The following is a 23,790-nucleotide window of genomic DNA, read 5'->3' as shown; positions in this document are numbered from 1 at the left end:
ACTTTTGTTTGAATTTTAACAGCTCAACACATACACATATATATATATATAGTGCGCGTATTACTTAGTGGTATTCGGCCACTTTTAATTAAATTTAAACATCTCGACATATACATACATATATGTATAGTGCGTGTACTGCTTAGTGGTATTCGGCCACTTTTGTTTGAATTTTAACAGCTCGACACATACACATACAGTAGAATCCGCTTATAGCGACTTTCAAGGGACCGACGATTTTTCGTCGTTATACCCGGAAGACGCACTAAGCAGAGAGATTTAAGTGTATAAGTCTGTATAGGGACCAATCAAGCCATGGAGTTTTCGTCGCAAAAACCGGACGGACACAATAAGCGGAGTCGTTATAACAGGATTCTACTGTATATATATAGTGCGCGTATTACTTAGTGGTATTCGGCCACTTTCGGTTAAATTTAAACACCCAGCGGGAACAAAGGTGTGGAAAATATACTATTTTCCTGTGCTTTCTTCATACAAGCGGAACTAGGAAAACCTCCTTTACCCCTTACATTTTTGCCGTCTCTCCTTTCAAAATACACGGGGGTGACACAAAAATGAAGGGGTAAAGGGAAAAATCCAGTGGACCTACAGCTCCTGAATGCAGGGCAAAATCCTATGGACCTACAGCTGCTGAATGCAGGGCAAAATCCTGTGGACCTACAGCTGCTGAATGCAGGACGAAATCCACTGGACCTACAGCTGCTAAATGCAGGACAAAATCCAGTGGAAATTGCTGCTGAATGCAGGACAAAATCCAGTGGAAATTGCTGCTGAATGCAGGCAAAAATCCACTGGTTTTACCTCTCTAAATTACCCTCCCTAATTTACAAAAACAATACCTTTTTCATATCATCTATTTATTTATTTATATATTTATTTATTTATTTAATTTTTTAAAGCGATTATGCTTTTAGCAGCATAGGTATGATATGATGTAACGAATACATAATACATGATGAAAGCATTTAAACGAAACTCTTAAACAACATATAAAAAAACATTTAAAAATGCATATGAGAAAAAAAGGAAAACCAATTTTCAGGACTAAATTTTTATTAGTCCTGAAAATTGGTTTTCCTTTTTTTTCTCATATGCATGTTTGTATATTTTGTTCTTCGCTTTTAGAAATGACGAACGCAGGTCATCTTGGAATTGGCGAAATGAATAGTGATCGTTTCGAAGTGACTCTGGAAACCATAATATATTAATACTTTGCATATTAATACAAATAATAAATATATAAACAGTAATGGGAATTTAGAAAACTTTAGGAAAATAAGTATAATTACCATATAAAGCATTGATGAAATTTTTATATTTTATTAACCCGACCTGTCTCTTCCCAGAGTAGTTCATTTAGTCCTGCAACAACGCATTCCGCTCCGAGCATGGTTTTAAATAAGCTTATCTGCAAAAAAAAAAAGCATCAAATTATTTATGATAATAAATGACTTACCTAACTTACTACAAATCTACCTGACAGGTAAAAAGGAATGCAAAATAACTAAATATTTAACCCTTTGGTTACAAGTAGGCCTCTTACCTGCAAACAAAAGTCCTATAAATGCAAATTATATCCTATAGGCAAGTTAGTTGATTTTTATCAAGCGACAAGTGCGGACGTACAATTTTAACAGTGCAAAATATTTTTGTTAGTGTTTTCAAGAAATAAGTATTAAAATGAGTGGTACATCTCGGTCAAGTATATACCGTAGGGCTAAAAAAATTCATGCAGAAACATTGAAGGCTACAGGCAGGCATCAGGACACAACAATCAATACTACCAATATAATTCAGCAAGAAACTTTTAGTGAAAATATAGGATTTCCAGAAAATGTTAGTTATTCAGAATACCAAGAGTTTGATAGTACACCCTCCCTTCACACAAAATTAGCAAATTGGTATAGACAAAATAATGTTAATAGGAGTCAACTTGAAGAGTTATTGAAAATATTAAAGTCAGAAAACATAGATGTCCCAATTTCAGAAAAGGGACTTTTGAAAACTAGAATTTCAGTTCCGGTTACAATTCGAAGTGTAGCACCAGGTCAATATAATCATATAGGGATTAGGAGTTATCTAGAAGCTATAGAAAATTATTTAGAAATCGGACAGGAATTAGTTTTAGATATAAATGTTGACGGGCTTCCACTTTACAAGAGTTCCAAAACTAATGTTTGGCCAATCTTAGGATTCTTTAAAAATCTTCCAAGCTCTGAAGTTTTTATGATAGGGTCCTACGTATGCAATTCCAAGCCGGATAATGTTAATCACTATTTACATGACTTTGTAGAAGAATTATTGGATTTAACTGGAACACCCCTTATTATTGGAACAAATAAGATTAAAATCAAGTTAAATTCGTTTATTTGTGATGCTCCAGCGCGAGCATTTATGTGTGGGGTGGTAGGAACAAATGCATTTAATGGCTGTATGAAATGTACACAATTAGGGAAAAGATTAAATAGTGTAACAACATATTCTGACAGTGTGGGAACTATTATGTCTAATAATGATTTCAGAAATAGAGTTTATTCCGATCATCACTTACCTTTTTTTAAAAAGATTCCTCTTATTCTGGAAAGACTAGATTTTGACATGATTAAAGGATTGCAAGAAAATGCTAACATTTATTATTGATAAAAAAACCGTAGGTTTTAAATTATCGAAAGAACATTTAGAATTAATATCAAAAAGGTTAAAAAAATTAAAGAAATTTGTACCCGCCGAATTTGGAAGAAAGCCTGGGTCTCTTGAAGAGTTTCTCAGATGGAAAGCAATTGAGTTTAGACAATTTATTTTATACACAGGAGTTGCAGTTTTAAAGAATATTGTTTCTGATGACTGCTACTATCACTTTTTATTATTTTGTTGTGCTTATAGAATGTTAGTCGCAGAAAAATATTTAAATAACTTAAACGTTGCCAGGGACTTAATAGATCATTTTGTGAAAACATTTACAAATATACAGTGACGAACATAATTATTGGCATAGTTGGCTTGTTCAACTTTGAGGCTCAGTTTCTCCTCTTAAAATGGGGATATTTACATAAAACAAAATTTATTTACATAATATAATTAATTAACAACACAACCCAGCTTATTTTAATATTTTACATCTTATAGTTAATTTTTAAAATTAAAATAACGAAAACAAGTGCCGAATCTTCCTGAACAAAATTATTGGCACACTTGCTTTTTAATTTGAAATTTTGGCACAATTTTACCGATTTGGCCCGTTTTTTTTTTTTTTAACACATTTATTATTATCCCCTGAGTGGTATGGTATAACTTTTTCCAGCTGAAAGTATCAAATTGTCTTTTTTTTTTAACCTTTTTTTCATAAAATAAGGGGTAAACATAAAAACTCTACATTAACGGACCGGAAAATTATTTGGAATTTCCACAATCTTGGAAAATTATATGGTGAGATCGGAGAAATGATAGACAGAAGCCACTAAACCATTACAAGCATCGTGCAGCGTTTTAAGGGCGCCTAATCCTTGAAAAGTGATCAGCGCACAGGTTGACTCAAGGCTTTAAGTGACTGGAAGCGGGCCAAAATCATAGAACAAGTGAAAGTAAATCAATTAAGTAGTGAGATAGAACACTACCCAATATCAGAAATAGAGTTTAAATATGTTTGCTTGCCATTAGATGACTCTGCCGTTTTAGTTCCTTTAATACACTCAGCCTTGTACTAACAAACCGAAAAGCAACAAAAATACAGTGGTGGCCATAAGTATTTTGACAAAATAATAGTGAAATATACTCGAAACTTGAACTTGCTTCCTTTAACTTTTGGTATCAATGGAAAGGTAATTCAAATACCAAAAGTTAAAGGAAGCAAGTTCAAGTTTCGAGTATATTTCACTTTTATTTTGTCAAAATACTTACGGCCACGACTGTAATAAGCGGTAAAAAATAAAAACAACTTGGAGACTGCAACAGGTGCCAAAAAGTTTCAACCGGACCGGCACAAATAAATTGTCTAAACTCATATTTTTATTAACAACCACGTACAAACTGCAGTACTGCAAAGATTTTAACAACAATTTATTAAAAGCCGAAAGAAATTGCAATTATAAAACAGCGCACAAATAACAAAAAACACAAAACACAATTTGACAAACGCCACTGGCGGCTATTATTTAGTTTTAGCAAAAAATACCAATGTTCACAATATTCCTGACGCTTAAATGAAGATATACAAAAAATATTTATGATATCACTTACCTTTGTCTTGTTTTTTTTTTAATTTACTTGAAATTTTACTTGCACTTGCACTTTTTATGAAATTTTTTCTTATAATGTGACCGTGCATCATATATTTCAAAATGCAACCATTCCGACGAAAGACAATAATTAGTCATAACTTCGTTGTAACTTAAGGTCATACTTTGCCCGCGAATAAATATTTCGTTTAAATAATATTTTTCAGGGGCCGTAATTATTAAAGGTTACGTATATTATAGGTATATTTTTCGCCAATTCGATATCATGTTAAGTGTTATCCATACTACCAACACGAACTTTTATTTTTTAACAATGCTTTAAAATATCTTAGGCCGCGATCGTCAGATCAAAATATTTTATTATTTAATAAAAAAAATTTAATCCCATAATCATTCTCATTATTATTTGTATTATTTATTAAATATTTTAGAAAATATTGGTTGTAGCTTTGAAATCTTATTCAAAAGCCGTGTGGCACTGCTATGTAGGTTTTGTTTTTGAGTAAAATAAATGTAAGTCATTAATAATTATTATGGTTATAATCATTTAATTTAAATTAAATTAATTTATTAGATGAAAATATTAATATATTTTTTACGTTTTTTAATAAACTACTAACAAATAAATATAAATGTGACAACGAGAATTTTTGGTTTTGGTGTAAGTCATATAATTCTGGAATATTAAAAGTTCCTGATTTTTTGTTAAACAAAAAAATAATAAGTGGCCTGATATTGATGTTATTCAGAAACCCACCCCACTTAGCGGTCCGAAATTTTCTATCCCTCACCTACGCCTGCTAAAAGAAGTAGGTTTTCATCTATCCCTACCCCTACGCCTGCCAAAAGAAGTAGGTTTTCCAGTACTCTAAAAACCTACTTCCCACTTTCCCGCTGGGCATCTCGACACACATACATACATACATATTGCGCGTATTCCCAGCGGGAAAGTGAGAAGTAGGTTTTTAGAAGTACCTTCTGTCAAAAAAGTACCGGGACTGGATTAATTAAAACGCCTGTGCTAAACCGATTTCGAAAATTTTTTTTTTGTTATGTTGGTAACACTGTTCTGCATTACTAAGTAAAGTTTGATCGCGATCTGTGAAGTAGTTTGTTTACAGTCGCTGGTTACGTCAGTCTATGTTCTGATTGCTTGCCGAATTTTATAATGAACAACTACAGTCGACTCTCATTAATTCAAACCTGCGATAATTCGAACCTCTCTATAATTCAAAGTTATCTCGAGGTCCCTACGAAATCTCTTTATATTTCGAACTAAATCAGTACATTTTCATACACTTGGTAATTCAAACGAAAAAATCATTGATATTTAACAAAACCACGTGTTAATTCGAACTCATCAGCGTCTAACACTCGACAATTCAAAGTTGCAGAAAAAAAGTCGGAAATTTTGCGACAAGTTCAAACTTGCCTTTGTTTTTGTTTTGATTATGTAGTTTGACCATTTGACGCACACACTTCTTACGAATTGGTTTGCATATTAAAAGTTAGTGTTAGCTATGAGCCCTAGAAAGTATAAAGAACCTTTGGCAGAGGTGTAAGTTAAGGAAGCAAGATCCTCATTTGATACCTTACAAAGCTTATGTCTACAAAACGAAAGTGATGAAAAAGCATTTCAGGCACTTTTTCTCTTTAAAAAAGTTATTGAGCAGTTTTAGCAGCAGAATTGTGCTTTAAAGCAAACCAGTATAACAAAGTTCTTTCGAAAGATTAATTAATTCACATTACGAATACATGTACGTACACGAATGTACCTCTTAATTCTTATCATTTTTATATTAATAAATAAACATTAACCAACACTTAATAATTCGAAGGTTTATTTATTTTCTCTCGCAAATTTCGAACCATTTGATATTTCAAACACTCGATAATTCGAAATATTTCAAGAGTCCCTCCAGTTTCGAATTAACGAGAGTCGACTGTATATTGAACAAAGAATTTGTCTTAAATTTTGTGTTGCGAACAAAATTTCTTGTACTGACGCGTTAAAAATGTTGCAGAAGGCTTATGGTGATGCAGTTTTATCGAGAACACGTGCTTTTGAGTGGTACAAAGCATTCCAAGAGGGTCGTGAGATTGTCGAAGACATGCCTCGTTCAGGACGACCATCCACCTCTCTCACCGACACTAACATCGATGCAGTGAAGGAATTTATTTTTGAAAATCATCATGTCAGCTTACGAGAGATAGCACAAGTCCTGAACATCTCTCACGAGTCAATTCGTACCATTTTGACTGACCGTTTGGGTATGAAACGAGTCGCTGCACGGCTTGTTCCAACGCGCCGCCGCATCGAGCTACCATTGTCAACGAATACAAGGTCAAAAACTCGATAAATACCATCGAACAAGCTCCGTATTCGCCAGATTTAGCTCCGTGCGACTTCTTTTTGTTTCCTCGACTCAAGTTGCCGCTTCGTGGAACCCGTTTTAGCACCATTGAAGACATTAAACAAAATTCGGCACGGGAGTTGAAGGCTATCCCGGAAAACGCTTATAAAAAATGTTTCGAAGACTGAAAGATGGGGACTCTAATGGGGACTACTTTGAAGGCGACAAAATAAATTTGGATGAATAAATAAAAAAAAGGTGAGTGTTATTAACCCAGTCCCGGTACTTTTTTGACAGAAGGTAGGTTTTCGGTTTTAAGACTACTGGAAATCCTGCTTCTTTTAGCAGGCGTAGGGGTAGGAGTTGAAAATTTCGGTCCGCTAAATAAGGGTGGGTTTCTGAAACCTGTGGATTTTTACATAGAAACCTCCTTCACCCCTTACTTTTGTGTGTCACCCCCGTGTATTTTGAAAGGAGAGACGGCAAAAATGTAAGGGGTGAAGGAGGTTTTTGCCCTTCCCCTTGTATGAAGAAACCTCTGGAAAATAGCATATCTTTCACATCTTTTTTCCCGCTGGGTTACTTAGTGGTATTCAGCCGCTTTAGTTTAAATTCTAACATCTCGCCATACACACATACATATATAGTCCGTGTACTGCTTAGTGGTATTCGGCCACTTGAGTTTAAATTTTAACATCTCGTCACACACACATACATAAATTGGCATAAGGCGTGTGCATCGCTTACTAGCATTTGACTATACTTGTTGCATCAATTCCTTCTTTGTTTGTTTTTTTTTACATTTAATTTCGTTTGTATAATTGTTGGCTGCTATTGGAGCAGAGTTGTACAATTATGACGGGTAAAAAAGGAAAAGGTCAAAACAAATCGCTAGGGGAAACCACTTTGGGTCGCGTTGATACATTGCTAGATCAATATAAAAATGTTGTTGCTGATATTGAGCGTATTAAAACTACAGTTAACAAGAAAGGAAGCTAGCTTCGGCAAGCCGAAGCTTATATACCCTTGCACTCATCAAACATATCGAACAAAATACCTAAAGGCTAACAACATCGAAGCTATGACGACTTTTCTATTATTTTTCCATATTTTCAACTATTGTTCATATGGCAGCTATATGATATAGTCGTCCGATTTTGATGAAATTTTTTTCTCGGTTCAAGGGTAGTTCATAAAGTCGATGTTGAAAAAATCATGCTCGTGGAATAAAAAACAACAACGTTATGATTATTTTGCCATTATTTCTATATATATTTTTAGATCTTTCCTATGGCAGCTATATGATGGGGTTATCCGATTTTGATAAAATTTAATCCGAAATTTAATAACCGTTAGAAAACGCCATCAAGTCGATCTGATCAAAAACAACGGCGTAATAATTTTTTATCCTTTATTTTTTTGACCTCTTGTATGGGAGCTATCCGATATAGTCGGCCGATCCGGCTCGTTCCGACTTATATACTGCGTGCAATGACTACACAACTTTTGGAAAAGTTTCAAAACGATAGCTTTAAAACTGAGAGACTAGTTTACATAGAAACCGACAGGAGGACAGACGGACAGACGGACAGACAGACAGACAGACAGACAGACAGACAGACAGACGGACAGACGGACAGACGTACATACATATTACGATTCAGATGGTGATGCTGATCAAGAATATATATACTTTATGGGGTCTGAGGTGTCTCCTTCACTGCGTTGCAAACTTCTGACTGAAATTATAATACCCTTTGCTCTGCAAGGGTATAAAAATTACTCAGGGTACGTCGACCCAATTGAAATTGATTGCCGCTTAGAAATACTTGATAGATATGTAGGAAAAGCCTATAACACTGTGCGACAAAAAAATGTTTAAGTTGATTTTTTCTTATTTTTCACTTCTACTAATCAAAATAAGAATATAAGTTTGTGGATTTGTTAATATGAATAGCCAATCAGCTTTTACGCACACTCAAATGTCCCAAAAACGCGCGTTTTTGCATATTCCACAGCCTTATAATCCCATATTGGGAAAATATTTTTTCACTGTTATAAGCGTTCATGCAAGTTCAATATCTATTAATTAAAATGTATTAATCAAATATACCGTTAGGCTTTTATCACAATGCTTTAAAATTTTTTTCTCCCAGCTCTATACTCTGGGCGACTACGTATGGAACTTGTTACGCGAGGATACCTCTGAAAAAGCCAAAAAAATCAGAAAAAAATTTCACTTTTAAAAAAAATAATAGTTTATTGGAAGTAAAAAAAAAATAATATTTTGTGTTCAATATTTTCATAATAATAATTTCATTAAATTTATCATAAAAAAAGAAATCCTATCACTTAGAAGGTGTCATAAATATTTTTGTGCATAACTTATGCACCTTAACCGAAAACAATCAAAAAAGTAACTTAAACAAAGATTTTGTTAAATTTTGTCGCACAGTGTAATATTCAACAGGATTTGGATGACATTAATACCGAGCTTGTTTCTCGAGCTGATCTAGAAGACCTATGTGCAACTACAAAGGCACTGCTTAAGAGCAAAGGCACTAGTCAACACGTTATTAAAGACAATCCTGCAAATTCAACCATGATAGGGTCAACTTCTGCTCAGAGCAAAAAACTGCCCCATATGAAACTGCCAAGGTTTGGTGGGGAGTATTCGGAATACAAGAATTTTATAGGACTGTTCGAAAACCTCGTTGAAAATGACCTTTCTCTTTCAAATGTTGAAATATTCAACTATTTGTTGTCTTGCTTAGAGAAAGAGGCTTTAGGCACGGTGAAATCGTATCAAGTAACCGATGCTAATTACCCAAAAGCATTAGCTGCCTTAAAAAACGTTTACGATAACAGTTGCTTGATTGTGTTTGAGAGTATTTCAAAGTTATTCGACCTTCCAAAAATGCATGGAGCATCTGCGTCTTCACTGCGTTCGTTGATAGACACAGTAAGAGCGGTGTATGAGTCGTTGTTGTCTTTAGGAAATGACAAACAGATCTCCAACGCTATGCTAATACACTTAGTTATGGGCAAGGTGGATTCTACGACTAGGTCAAAGTGGGAGGAGAATTTAGATTATACAAAACTGCCACTTTGGGATGATTGCGAAAAGGCCCTTAATAAAAGGTACCAGCACCTCTCTGCTGAAGAAAATTCTTCAGGTGGGGGAGCTTCTCGAGCTCAAAAATATGAGCGCAATGGTGGAAAAAAGGGAGGAAAAATGTCGCTAACAGTGGCTAAGCCAAATGAACAGCATAATCCAAAATGCTCGTTTTGCAAATCGGAGGATCACTTCATTCAATCTTGTTCCTCCTTTGCTGCTATCCCATGCAATAATCGTTTTAAGTTTGTAAAATCGTTCCCCCTGTATATAAATTGCCTACGAAAAGGCCACACAGTTACTACCTGCAAGTCGAGCACTTGCAGAGTCTGTTCAAAGCCGCATCATACTTTACTGCATAGGTATGCAACAGAATCTCAAACTCCACCAGCACAAACGTCGACATCTAGTCAAGTGTCGTCCGCCAATCTCGCTGCTAGTGATTCTGACCAAGTCGTATTAGCTACGGCAGTTGTAAAAATAAAGGATCAGTTGGGATCTTACCATATGGCCAGAGCGCTCTTAGACTCTGGGTCCCAGGTCAATTTTATTACCGAAAACCTGGCCAATATTTTGGAAACTACCCAAATCGCGCAAAGATATAAATTTAGTAGGCATAGGCAAGACAAAATCTGCCAATCGGCATGCAGTTCAAACTGATATTGCCTCTCGTTTGAATTCCTTTGAAACGATGACTGAATTAAGCATATTAAAATCTATCACGTTCTATCAACCCGAAAGGCTTGTAGAAAATGTTGAGATTCCAAGTCATATTGATCTCGCTGACCCCCTTTTTCATAAGCCGCAACGCGTAGACTTGCTGCTTGGGGCAGACGCTTTCTTCGATCTTCTTAAAGATGGGCGTCTGAGGTGTAAACAAGAGTCTTTAACTTTACGTGAAACAGTTTTTGGTTGGATCGTGTCTGGTCGTTGTAAAGCCCCACCAGATGCAAATGCTTGCTCAACGACGTTATTGAGTACAACTGGTGAATCGTCGTTAGACTCAATTGTTAAAAAGTTCTGGGAGTTGGAGCAAGCTCCAAATACTGCGAATCCAAATTTATATACCCCAGAACAGCTACTTTGCGAGCAATCGTTCACTGAATCTGTGAACAGATTACCTTCGGGCAGGCTAAGTGTTAAATTGCCGTTTAAATCTAGTCCGACTTGTCTTGGCTCGTCCTATGAGACAGCTAAGAGGCGATTTCTTGGCCTGGAGAGGCGAATGGAAAAACAAGCGGAAGTCCGAGACATGTATATTTCTTTTATGAAAGAATACATTTCTCTTGGTCATATGAGTGCAATCAGTAACACAGTCCCGAGTGAACCCCAATATTTTATACCATACCAGTGTGTGCTCAGACCGCCAAGCTCTTCAACCAAGTTGCGAGTCGTCTTCGATGCGTCAAGCAAAACGTCATCACAAATGTCGCTTAATGACACGCTTATGGTTGGTCCAACGATCCAACCATCTCTCTACGCAACTTTACTTCGTTTCCGATTCAATCCTTACGCAATTACTGCAGACATCACTAAGATGTACCGTCAAGTGGAAATTGACGAGACCCAGAGATGTTTTCAATTAATCCTCTGGAGAGAAAACCCGAAAGATCAATTACAAATATATCAATTGAACACGGTTACATACGGCACTGCGTCAGCACCTTTCTTGGCTATCCGGTGCCTGAAATATCTGAGTGACATACACGCAACATCGCATAAATTAGCATCGAAATCACTTGCGAATGATTTTTATGTCGATGATTTATTAGCGGGAGCAGAAACGCCAGAGGAATTAGGGCTATTGCAGCAGGAGTTGGACTCTGTATTAAAACCATTTGGATTTGGTTTAGCCAAATGGTCTTCCAACTGCCAACAATTCCAAGTTTCTGATGCGTCCATTACAATTGGGTCGCAAGAAGACACCAAAACTTTGGGTTTGATTTGGAATCCCAGAAGTGATGTGTTCAAATACTCCGCAGACCATCTTTCACTCGATTTTGTGCCGACTAAGAGGTCTATATTATCGTTTGTGGCGCGTTTGTATGACCCACTTGGATTATTGTGTCCAATTGTTACTCGTGCAAAAATTCTCATTCAAGAAATTGGCTGCATAAGTTAGATTGGGATGAAGCATTGCCCACAGATCTAATTGAGCAATTAAAATCGGTGACTAATTGCTTCTCAAAGCTAGACTCGCTTAACATACCTCGACATATCGGAATTAGAAAAAATATTAAATACCAAATTCACGGATTCGCCGATGCGTCAAAGAGAGCATACGGCTGCTGCATTTATGTCAGAGTGGAGCATCGGAAGGGAACGTTTACACGATTGCTCACAGGCAAGTCGAGAGTGGCACCTCTCAAAACCAAGTCTGTGCCTCGGTTGGAATTATGCGCTGCTCACTTACTGGCGAAGCTATGGAGTGAAGTTAGGGATCTGTTGAACTCACCAGTGGACGACGTTTTTTGTGGTCGGACTCTGAGGTGGTGCTGTATTGGATCAAGAAGCACCCATCATATCTAAATACATTTGTTGCGAATCGTGTAGCAGAAATTCAAGAATTGACTTCGCAAGCTGTCTGGCGTCATGTGCTTACCAACGCGAATCCAGCGGACATCCTGTCACGTGGCTGCTCAACTAGTGAGCTCAGGGAATCAATTTGGTTTACGGGTCCAAATTTCTTACAGGAAAATAAAACCTCTTGGCCAGTAAACTACCACCTAGAACCCCCCAAAGATCTCTCTGTGTTAGAGATGCGGAAGGATGCCACAGTCTTGATCGCGGCCGATGCACTGGAGAATCCTTTTGTGGACCTCGTTGACAAATCTTCGTCATATTTAAAAGTTCTGCGCATCGTATCATATATGCTCCGATTCATCAATGGAAAATCGCACAAACAGACTTCACTCGTGCCATCAGCGGAAGAACTGAGTTCAGCGTTTTTAGCAGTGGTGTCCGCATTGCAGCGAATCGAGTTCGCAAATGAAATTGCGAGGCTAAATAAATCCTTGACGTTACAACCAAGTTTTCAGAAACTTAATCCATTCTTGTATCCTCATCAAGATGGCAAGCGTGTGTGGTGGCTGCTTAGAGTCGGCGGTCGTTTGTTGAAAGCTCCTGTGCCACACAATGCTAAGTTCCCGGTGCTCATGCCAAAAGATAGCCGGTTCGTTAAAATATACCTGCAATACTTGCATCGTTCGAATTGCCATGCAGGTCCACGTGCTTTGATGGCTATTCTTCGGCAGCAAATTTGGTTGGTGAACGCTCGTCAAGCGTGTAATAGCATTGTACGGCAGTGTGTACATTGTTTTCGCTATAAGCCAGTCTTGGCAACCCAAATAATGGGAAATTTACCTGCTGATCGTCTTCACGGCAACAGACCGTTCGAAGTCAGTGGATTGGACTTTTGTGGTCCAATTTTCGTAACCTTAGGAATTAGAGGGAAGTCAGCGGTAAAGATGTATATTGCCATATTTGTTTGTTTTGCCTCTAAAGCTGTTCACATAGAACTTGTTTCAGACCTCAAATCTAAATCGTTTATCATGTGTTTGTCTAGGTTTGTTGGCCGGCGTGGACGTGTCCAGAAAATTTTCTGCGATAATGCCACCAATTTTGTCGGTGCTTCCCGAATTCTGCAGGAATTCAGGGACCATTTCATTGCCAACCAGGATGCCATAACGGAGTTCGCAGCCACGCGTGGGATCACCTTCTCGTTCATCCCGCCCCGAGCGCCCCATTTTGGCGGCCTATGGGAGGCGGCCGTAAAATCGGCAAAGGGATTAATGGTCAAGGCCGTGGGCAGCGCAGTGCTCCGGCAAGACGAATTGAACACCGTCTTGGTAGAGGTGGAAGCCATTCTCAATTCGAGGCCCATGGTCGTGGACAGCTCCAACCCAAACGACGGCGAGGCAATAACTCCAGCTCATCTGTTGGTCGGAACAACGCTCGTTGCGCTGCCATTCGTGTCAAGTCAGCCAGTAATAGACGAAAAACTGAGCTTCTTGAAGAGATGGCAACTGATATCCGCCGTCAAGCAACGGTTTTGGGTAGACTGGCAAAAAGACTACGTCCTGAGCCTGCAACAACGACAGAAGTGGCTAAGCGAGAGCCACAACATACAAGTCGGTACAATCGTCGTGGTCCACGAGGACAACAGTCCGCCTTAGCAGTGGCTAATAGGAGTCATCAAGGAGGCCATCAAGGGCGAAGATGGAAAAGTTCGCGTAGCTCCATTACCTCTGGATAAACATTGAAGCCTTGCAGCCCTTCAACGCGGCCGATGTTGAATCATTTCGTTTTATAACTTGAAGTTGTACTAATAAGATGTATATGTAATTATAGCTAACTTAAATACTCTTATATTAAGCTCGAATGGAATTACCTGAATTGAAGTACTACTCTTAAGCTAACATTACGCTCTTTAATAGTCGCTCACTTGCATATTGAATTCGCTCATTCTCCAATTATCTATTGTTATCTTTGATTTGCATGCTTACATATACACGCGCAATTATGCCAGCGCTTAGCTTAAGAACAAATATTGGAAATTATAACGATCACTTGAGAAAAGAATTGAAACGAAGCACACGCATTTATAATTACACTGTCTGTCCCGTCCGCTTACGCAAGTTGGCCTTCAATAATTTTATTGATCTTGTTGCATCGGCGTTCCTTGTGGCACAGGGCCACGTTAGCAGTAGACCCCCTTTTGGATCTACACTCTTTATCTACCCCTACCTCAAAAAACTAACATCAAGCCTTCTGCTTCCCTATCAAAATGCAAGGGGCTTGCGTAGCAAGCTAAATAAATTGTATTCTTAAAGCTTTTCTTTTGCATCCCATATTATTGTGCTTACAGAAACGTGGTTAAAGTCGGAGATCCGTAATTCCGAAATTTTTCCAGGTATATACACAATATACAGGAATGACCGGCCTTTCAAGCAAGGTAGTGGAGTCTTAATTGCGGTTGAGTCCACCCTAGCATAGAATTTATACGCGTAAAGCTGTCGCTTCCCGATAGTCTTATTTACATAACTTGCTCCTACATTCCGCCATCTTCTGAAATTTCAGTTTAGTTTAATCATTTGTCTGTTATAGAGTCCGTTTTGAATAAGCTTTCAGAGAGGGACTAATTGGTAGTAGGAGGTAGGAGATTTTAATATACCTGGAACTCAGATGAAAGATTAAATGTCCTACTGCCTATAGCACAAAATGACTTTATTGACGGCTTGCTTGACATATCATTGTCGCAAGCCAATCATATACGAAATTCTTTAGGTCGTTTACTGGACCTTTGTTTTGTATTTAGTCCTGAAATTGTTTATCTCTCCAGGGTAGCACCAATTAATCAACCGGAAGATCCACATCATCCTACTCTCGAGGTGACAAACGACACAGGTACCATGATTAAAGGGCACTCGGTCAAACGAATTCATTGTTTTCGCGAGGCAGACTTTCTGAGGCTATGAAATTTAATATCTTGCTTTGATTGGTCCGACCTTTACACTTGTAATAATATGGCGGATGCCATAAATATGATATGGGAGAAGATGGCATTCCACTTGATTAAGATAGAAGATTGGAAACACACGTGTAAAAGCTGAGCTGAGAATTAAATTGAATTGAATAAAACTTACGAATAGAAATAAAATAAAAACCTGCGTCAACAACTATAAATTTGTCTCCTATTAAAAGGAGCACTTGTTTAAAACAAACAATTTGGCTAACGATCCGCACATGGCGCAGAATTGCCTGGAGAGGTTAGAAAAACCATGACCTCTCCACCGCACAATATATCTTATCTCCACAGATTTCTCCATGCTAATCTGCCCCCCGTTGCTGACTGGAATCTATACAACCTACCACGTAATCGTCTCCTGGCCCACCCAGATGGCTGCACTGGCCGACGCATCTCGGAAAATCCAGCTACGACAAAAACTGGCTGCTGCCTGCCACAATGGCTCCCGACTGCCCCACTGGCTGCATCTGCTTGTGCGGCCGTTGCGTGGCTGCATCCTGTGCTGCTGCTCTGGATCGCTGCTCTGCCTGTTGCTGGCCGTGCGTGCTTGTATTCTGCACTCCTGCGCTGCCACTCTTGGACGGAAGACCTGCTGTGGAATCCAAATCAGCTTGCTGAGCTGCAACCACCTCAAACTGCCGCTCCCCTTCTCATATTTGATGCAAACTGCTCACGCCGACTGGCCTCCTGCTGCTGACCAGGATTATACCACGCAAACGGCCCCGATCGACCCAATGGACGTGATGGCGGTGCACATTTACAGCCTGTTTGGCCGCTACCCCTAGGATTGCAGAATTGCTGTGTCGACGCTCTGGACCCTGGGCATCACCACTCCCACCCCACCCCCCAGCTGCCTGCCACCAGAAGACCGCTCTCCAAGGCGCCTGACGCAAAGATGCCTCAACTGCCTCACCGGACCAACCACTACTGCTGGCCAGAATTTATTTATCTGGCTACGCGAACGGCTTGGCTAACTATGATGGCTGCGCTGCGGCGCACATCCTGGCTCATGTCCAGTGTGCACTTGACGATCTTCACTAAGGCTGCCGCCCCCGGGACCCCCACCCCAAGGCTCCTGCTACCGACCGGCTCTCTACTGCTGACCAGAGAATCCTGCTACTGCGCCAACGACTGCCGCCTGCCACACCTGCTGATGACTGACCAATTGGCTGCACTGCCTGCTGTTGGCCGTGCGTGCTTGCACCCTGCATTTTCTGCGCTGCCCCTCCTGGAACGAATGCATCCCCATGACCTACTCCAACCTGACTACTGTTGCGGCACCACCTTTAAATCGCCGCACTGTTATCTACAACTGATACTCTTTGGTATGATGGCCAGCTATTTTAAATTAATTATAACTAATTTGACTAACGACTAAGCTATGTTATGTTAAAGTTTATTGTTTCTTTTTGGTTAAATTAATCTACCTAAATTTAAAAGTCGATTTTGTCTCAGTCCAATCCGTTTGTATACAATTACTTCTTTTAAATAAGACACTTAACTTCGTAAATATCATAAAACATTTGTTGATTTGTGATGGTTTTTCTGCCAAATCAAATTTTTTCGTACACAAACATATTAGAGATGATACTTTCTCTCGTTGAACCACCAAATCCAGATAAATTAAGGATTAAAAATTACACTAATAGTTGCTACCCCCTTTTTTATAATTTAAAAATCCTTATTAATTCGTAATATATTTGTATAACTAATTTAAGTATAACAAATGTAACATATTAAACCTACTTAAACTTAGGTCTAATTCCTATTAACGTCTCTAAAAGTCGCTATGTATGACCTCTTGCGTATAGCTCTTAAACATATTTCATAAACGTCTTGTATAGATATACGAAGGTAAAGGAATAATAAAGAGTCGATTCAGTTCGGCGTTATTAGTGCGCGCATAAGTACGGCACACAAAGCAAAAAAAAAAAAAAAATCCAGTCAAATTATGGATTGAAGGGTTTGAGTGTTGGGAATACCATTCAATCGCTACTGGTTATATGCAAGGCGTCTTCTTATTGGACCAGCTAAAAGGTACTTCGCTTATCAAGATAAGAAAAAAAGTGATGAAACTGCATTTCAACACTCTATATCCATTGCACGTTAAGCTGAATTGAAAGATCGTGTGCCTGAATTGCTTCGCGCGGCCATCAGCTTCGCGACTGCATGAGCACACAAAGCTGTGTTACGTGCCACGGGCGACACCATACGCTGCTGCATCGAGGCGCTCCTAGCCCTGGGCCACATCCTACAGTGAACACACAGCCTCCTGCAACACCTGCGACGACCAGCTCATCCGGACAGCCGCCCGCAGTGCAAAACTACTTTGCAGCTGGATCCAGGGCGGTGCTGTTAGGCACGGCCATGCTGGATCGTCTCGGGACGAAATATCGGGCTCGTGCCCTAATCGATTCGGGCTCCGAGGCTACCTTTCTTTCAGAACGCCTATTCAGGCTCATTAAGCTTCCGCTCCGCCTAATTAACGACAGGGTCTCCGGTTTAAGTCAGACCGTTTCCTCCCAGTCGACCAGGCTGTTTCATTTCGCGATAAGTTCATTTGATTCTCTTTTCAAGCGAACGGTCGTGTTTTTTTGTTGCGCTCCGAATTTTTCATTTTTTTGATACAACCAGCGGTGGTTCTGTTCTTAAATGTAAATATTTATTTGCTTAAATACCCTTGTGTTCGAAACCGTTCGCTTCGCGAGTGAATTTTTGTGCATTTAACGATTTATTTAACGATTTAATTTTTGTCTTACTGACTTTCTTTTGTGCTTCGTCCGTCAACAGTAGTGTTGTTGTTACGAGTGCATGCACATTAACTGTCCCCGCTCTCTCGCTCTCCCGCTCTTCTTTTTTTTGGACTAACAAACTCGAAAGTTCTAAGCGTGCAATTCTTGCGGTACATTTGAGTTGCTCGCTTAAAAATTTCGATTTCAATTTCTCTTGGCACAGTGGTCCCTGATTTAATAAACATGGAATCTTGAAATTTCTGTTTAGAAAAAACCTGCCTTCAGGTAATAAAGCCTGAGCAGGGTAAACTCACTTGTTGGCTTTGTGACAGGATGGTGCACACTAAGTGCGCTGGATTCACAGGGCGGACAAGTGACGATCTAAGTAAAGGCCTTGGTTTACAGTTCTGCTGCGAAGCTTGTCGCGAAGTTGCGAAGGAAATTAAGTCCTTCATGAGCCAAACTAAAGGCGGCCTTAAGGGACTGATCGCTAGTTTTGGCATAGCTAGAGATAGTTTTGCCAGGGCTAATGATCTACTCTTAGCGCTGGACTCGCAGTTTAATAGCCTTAAGCTATTAGAGGAGTCCCCGAAGCGCAAGAAGGCTGCTGGTGGTAGGCCTGAGGGAGTCGTCCCGCAACTCCGAAGCGACCGGCAGAACTCCTCTGCGGATGAGCAGCCGACTTTAGCAACCCCTCAAATGTTGCTAAGATCGGCAGCCAAAAAAGATTCGGACCCCGATCAATCCACAGTGGAGTGTAGACCCACGCCTCTAAAAAGTTCCGATTTGTCTGAAGGTGGTTCTCAAAATGTAATTCCACCTAACCAACCAAATATACCCCCACAAGAGGCTTCTGAGACCGGACTACCGGCCCAAATTGTCACCGCAGGCCCACTGCCTGCAGTAGCAAAACCCCTCACAGTGGTTCCACAAATGAGACAAATATTTGTTTCTCGGCTGTCCCCTGATCTCACATCATTTGATGTCTCGTCTTACATTAAAGACAAAATTGATGCCGATAAAGTGAAGGTGGAAAAAATTCAACTTTTCATACGCTAGGAACATTTCATCTTTCAAGATAAGTGTTCCTGACGAACTTTAACACCATATGCTCGAGCGACTTTTGGCCGGCAAAAATGGTGGTTAAGGAGTTCGTAGCGAAAATAAAAAGAAAGGCCCTACGGGAATTAAACTTCCCGGCCGGGACCAGCAAACTGCGCCGTCCTTAGCTCCTTCCACAAAAAACTAATCACTAACTTCCTAATTAGCTATCAGAATACAAGAGGTTTGCGTAGCAAGCTAACCAAATTGTATACTGATAGCTTTTCGTTTGCATCCCAAGTTATTGTGTTCACAGAAACCTGGTTAAAGCCGGAGATCTTTAGCTCCGAAGTTTTTCCCGGTAAGTACACAATATATAGGCATGACCGTCCCTCTAGACGGGGAGGGGGCGTCCTTATTGCAGTGGACGCTAACCTCACGTCAGAAGAGGTTTTGACAGAAGATCATTTGAACTTTGAGCTAGAATTTTTATGCGTAAAACTGTCTGTCGCTGGAGGTTAATTTTTATTACCTGCTCTTACTTACCTCCTTCGTCCGAACTTGAGGACTATTTTAGGCACCTATCAGTCATAAAGTCAATTTGGAGTTCTTTGTCCGATATGGATCAGTTAGTAGTTCTAGGTGATTTTAATATACCTGGAACTACGTGGTCCTCGGATGATAATTCCAATGCTTTACAACCCATAGGCCAAAATGATTTCATTGACGGTCTACTTGACATACCTCTGTGTCAGGTAAACCATGTTCGAAGTTCTTTAGATCGCTTACTTGATTTGTGCCTCGTCTCAAATCCTGAAAATGTTGTTCTTTCTAGAGCAACTCCACTTACGCTGCCTGAAGATCCATATCACCCTGCTTTCGAGGTGACTATCGACACTGGTATAACAGTTAAAAATAATGCTATAAAGCCAGCCAAGCGAATTCATTGTTTTCGCAAGGCTAACTTTCTGAGACTTAATCATCTTATATCTGGCAATGACTGGTCCGATCTCTATTCCTGCAATAATATGGAAGACGCCATTACAATTTTTTATTCGGCAATCAAACTGTTTTTTAACTTGTGTGTTCCGCTATATAACCCGTCAACATCCCATAAACCACCTTGGTTTAGCAAAGAGTTGACACACCTTAGGAATTTAAAGTCCAGACTTTATAAAAAATATAACATTTCAGGTTGTCAGTCTGTTTTTGGAAAATACTTAAGAGCTCGGTCAAACTTTACCGCTCAGTGTTACAAGAATTATTTAGCCCGTTGCAGGTCCCAGTTTTTATGGGATCCCAAACAGTTCTATAATTTTGTCAACACTATGCGCAGATCATGTTTTTTTCCGCCTTCGCTTTCGTTTGAAAGTAGGACGGCTAACACTGATCAGGCAATAGCCGATCTGTTTGCCCAATTCTTTCAAACAACTTACTCAACAGTGTCTCATTCAAGTGAGCAATATTTATACGCAATACCTAAGTCGAACCCAATATTTCGTCCCACTTTAAACGAAAGCTCCCTACTTTTGGATCTTCAACGTGTTACACCAGTTTACTCCCCAGGTCCTGTAGATCAATCATATCTCCATGCCAACACGGATTTATGAAACTCAGGTCTACCACAACAAATCTTTTAGAGCTCACATCCTTCGTGATAGATGGCTTTAAAAATAATTTCCAAACTGACGTCATTTACACAGACTTCAGTAAAGCATTTGACTCTGAAATCACTTCCTATTGATTCGCAAACTTGACATGATGGGGTTTCCAGCAGATCTTTTAAGTTGGATCTTTAGTTATCTCAGTGGCCGAACGCAAAGAGTCCTTTTCAAAAATTCCTTAAGTAGTATCCTCAGAGTTACCTCTGGTGTACCACAAGGAAGCCATCTGGGACCATTACTTTTTACCTTGTTTATCAATGATCTTCCATCGATCATTGCGCATTCCCGCGTACTTATGTACGCGGACGATGTAAAACTGTGTCTGCAGTATAATGATTACTCCCGTCACTTAAACCTTCAAGCAGACCTAAACAATTTTCAAAACTGGTGTCACGACAATTTACTGAAATTAAACAGCTCTAAATGCAAGCTGATGACGTTTTGTCGGGTCAATCCACAAAATGTCACCTATTCACTAAGTGGTGGTGCCTTGGAAAGAATAGCGCTTGTTGACGATCTTGGCGTCCAATTGGACGCCAAACTTAAATTCTCTGCTCATATTCCGAACATGGTTAATAAAGCTAGGGGAATGCTTGGATTTATTAAACGATGGTCGAAGGAATTTGAGGATCCTTACGTTACCAAGGCTTTATTTATATCGTTGGTCTGGCCAATCCTTGAGTATGGGGCACCCGTTTGGAGTCCTTAATACGGAGTACATGCTGATCGCAAAGAATCAGTACAAAAAAACTTTTTAATTTTTGCCCTACGCCGCCTAAACTGGAATGCAAACCTATTCCTACCCTCATATTCTCATAGATTGCTCCTCATTAACTTGCCCTCCCTTACTAACCGTAGAACGATGCTTGGTACTGTATTTATTCATAACCTTATACGTGGTGAAATTGACTGTCCTTGCTTGCTGAGTAGACTAAATTTCTCAGTACCAAGTAGAATTACTAGAAATTATGCTCCTTTAGTTTTAAATCTTTGTAGATCTAATTACGACGTGCATGAGCCTTTCAGGGTACTTTGTTCGGACTATAATAGACTGTATTCTATAGTATCTTCTTCTGACTCTCTGGAACTCCTAAAAAGATCAATACTAACATTTCTGGCACAAAAATTAGATCGTTAAATTTAAAATTAAAATAACATTTAACTTTCTTTCCTTACCTTTCGTTTTGTAATTTTTTTTCTTTTAAAAATCGCGTCAAAATTTATCGCGAATAGTGCCGTACGATACACGGCGGTCGCCCCTCGGTCGGTTGGGCGGGATTGTGGGCCGTGGGACTACGCGCGAAAAAAAAAAAAAATTTCACTTATAAACAAAAGCAGGCGTGTGAGCGTCGATGAATCCGCTCCACCGGCAAGGCACACTCCCCCAATGCCGCCTGCCGAGCGTGTCTCTTCCAACATTCAGCGGAAAGCACTCCGAGATTAAAAATTTTATAAGCCTTTTCGAAACATTTGTTGACAGAGATGACGCTCTGCACGATATTGAAAAATTTAACCATTTAATATCGTGTCTATCTGGAGACGCTTTAGGCCAGTCAGGGCATTTCAAGTAACTGCGGCCAATTATCCCAAGGCCCTGGCTAGCCTGAAGCGGGTGATTGTGTGATTTTTTTCGACAATATATCGACACTTTTCAATCTGCCAAAAATGTCCCAGCCATCAGCCACAGCCTTGAGAAACCGGATCGACACAGTCAGAGCTCTGTATGACTCGTTGCTGTCCATTGGGGATGACAAACGTATAACGAATGCCATCCTCATTCATTTAATAATGAGCAAAGTCGGATCAGGAACAAAGAGAAAGTGGGAAGAACAGTCAGACTATACTTCGCTTCCGCTTTGGAGCGAATGTTTGTCGGCTCTGGACAGGCGATACCACCACATGGTCGCCGAAGAGGCTTCCTAGCCGAGAAATGTTCAGCCAAGCCAAACTTGTCCGAAGAAGAGTGGAAACAAAAGCTTTTCGTTGATCGCTGCCAGGGACGACCCTTCCCTATGAGTGTTTTGAAAATCAGCAGAGCATCAAATAGGAAACTACGCTTCTTTCGCAGCCCTAGTTTTACAGCAGAGGTTCGATTTTGCCAAAAAAGTGCCCTTACCATCAACTGCCTTCGCAAGGGTCACACTGTCAAAAATTGCAAATCGAACAGGTGCAGGGTGTGCAAATCTTCACACCACACTTTGCTGCACATATGTATACTCGCCTAAGACAAATCTCGCGTTGGCGAAGTCCTAACCACCGGACATCTTCTAATCGGCGGTCCGCTGGTAGCTCCACCACCGTCGGCACTCCCGGACCAGCTCAGCCCGACCTGCTTGCGAAGATGGCGCAGTGTCTCGTCGCTCAGGCACAGGTTCTGGCAGCGATGGTCCCGGGAGTACATCTCCAGCCTGCAGACGAGGCAAAAGTGGAACAAGGAGGTCCAAAACGTCGACGTGGGAGCGCTCGTCGTCGTCGGCGAGGACAATCTGCCGCCCCAGCATCGGAGGATCGGGCGCGTAATGGAGGTGCACGTCGGCGCTGATGGGAAGGTTCGAGTGGCGGACGTCAGGACCGCAGACGGGAGATTCAGGCGACCCATCCATCGGCTGGCTCTACTTCCGACGTTGTCCTGAAGGACGCCGTCCCTTCAGAGGGGGCGGTGTTTGCAGATTTCTCTGTTATTTCAATGTAAAGCGGGGGGGCTTAATAAAGCTTTTTTGCTCAGGCGAATTCGGCCGCCGCTCTCCCGCTCAGTACTTTAGGTTAGCATGTAAGAGAATTTGTTGAAATTAAAGTTAGTTGAAAATTGAACTCCTTTTCGTGCGCATCGCCGCAACTTTCGTTTTCATTTTTTCGCTTTTAATAAAAACCTCGCAAAAGAATAAACCACTACATCACGAGTTTCACGTTTTCGGCAATATAAAATTATATTGTTTTTCATTATCCTTTCTATTATTTGATTTTAACCAATTTTTCGGCGGCCTAAACGGTATAAACACCTTAACCCAACTCCCGGCAATAATCGATATTCCGCATCTAACTTTCATTACTGCAACCCTCGAAATTCCTTTACGTGTTGTACCCAACCGTTCCTCACAGAT

General features: G+C 40.1%; 1 long non-coding RNA gene across 1 annotated transcript; it reads right to left on the bottom strand.

The window, feature by feature from the left end:
- Positions 1 to 1,097: 1,097 nt before the first annotated feature.
- Positions 1,098 to 4,305, bottom strand: LOC108095864. The gene is made up of 3 exons (XR_001771680.2): positions 4,258 to 4,305; positions 1,311 to 1,429; positions 1,098 to 1,208 (listed from the first exon to the last, which is right to left on the bottom strand). It is a non-coding gene; the product is annotated as an uncharacterized LOC108095864 (long non-coding RNA).
- Between the last annotated feature and the right edge of the window lie 19,485 nt (positions 4,306 to 23,790).

Source organism: Drosophila ficusphila, unplaced genomic scaffold (genome assembly GCF_018152265.1).
Source record: "Drosophila ficusphila isolate 14025-0441.05 unplaced genomic scaffold, ASM1815226v1 contig_197, whole genome shotgun sequence".
Lineage (NCBI taxonomy): Eukaryota > Metazoa > Arthropoda > Insecta > Diptera > Drosophilidae > Drosophila > Drosophila ficusphila.
Note: the sequence above shows the minus strand (reverse complement) of the source record. Positions and strands in the feature narration are given on the sequence as shown.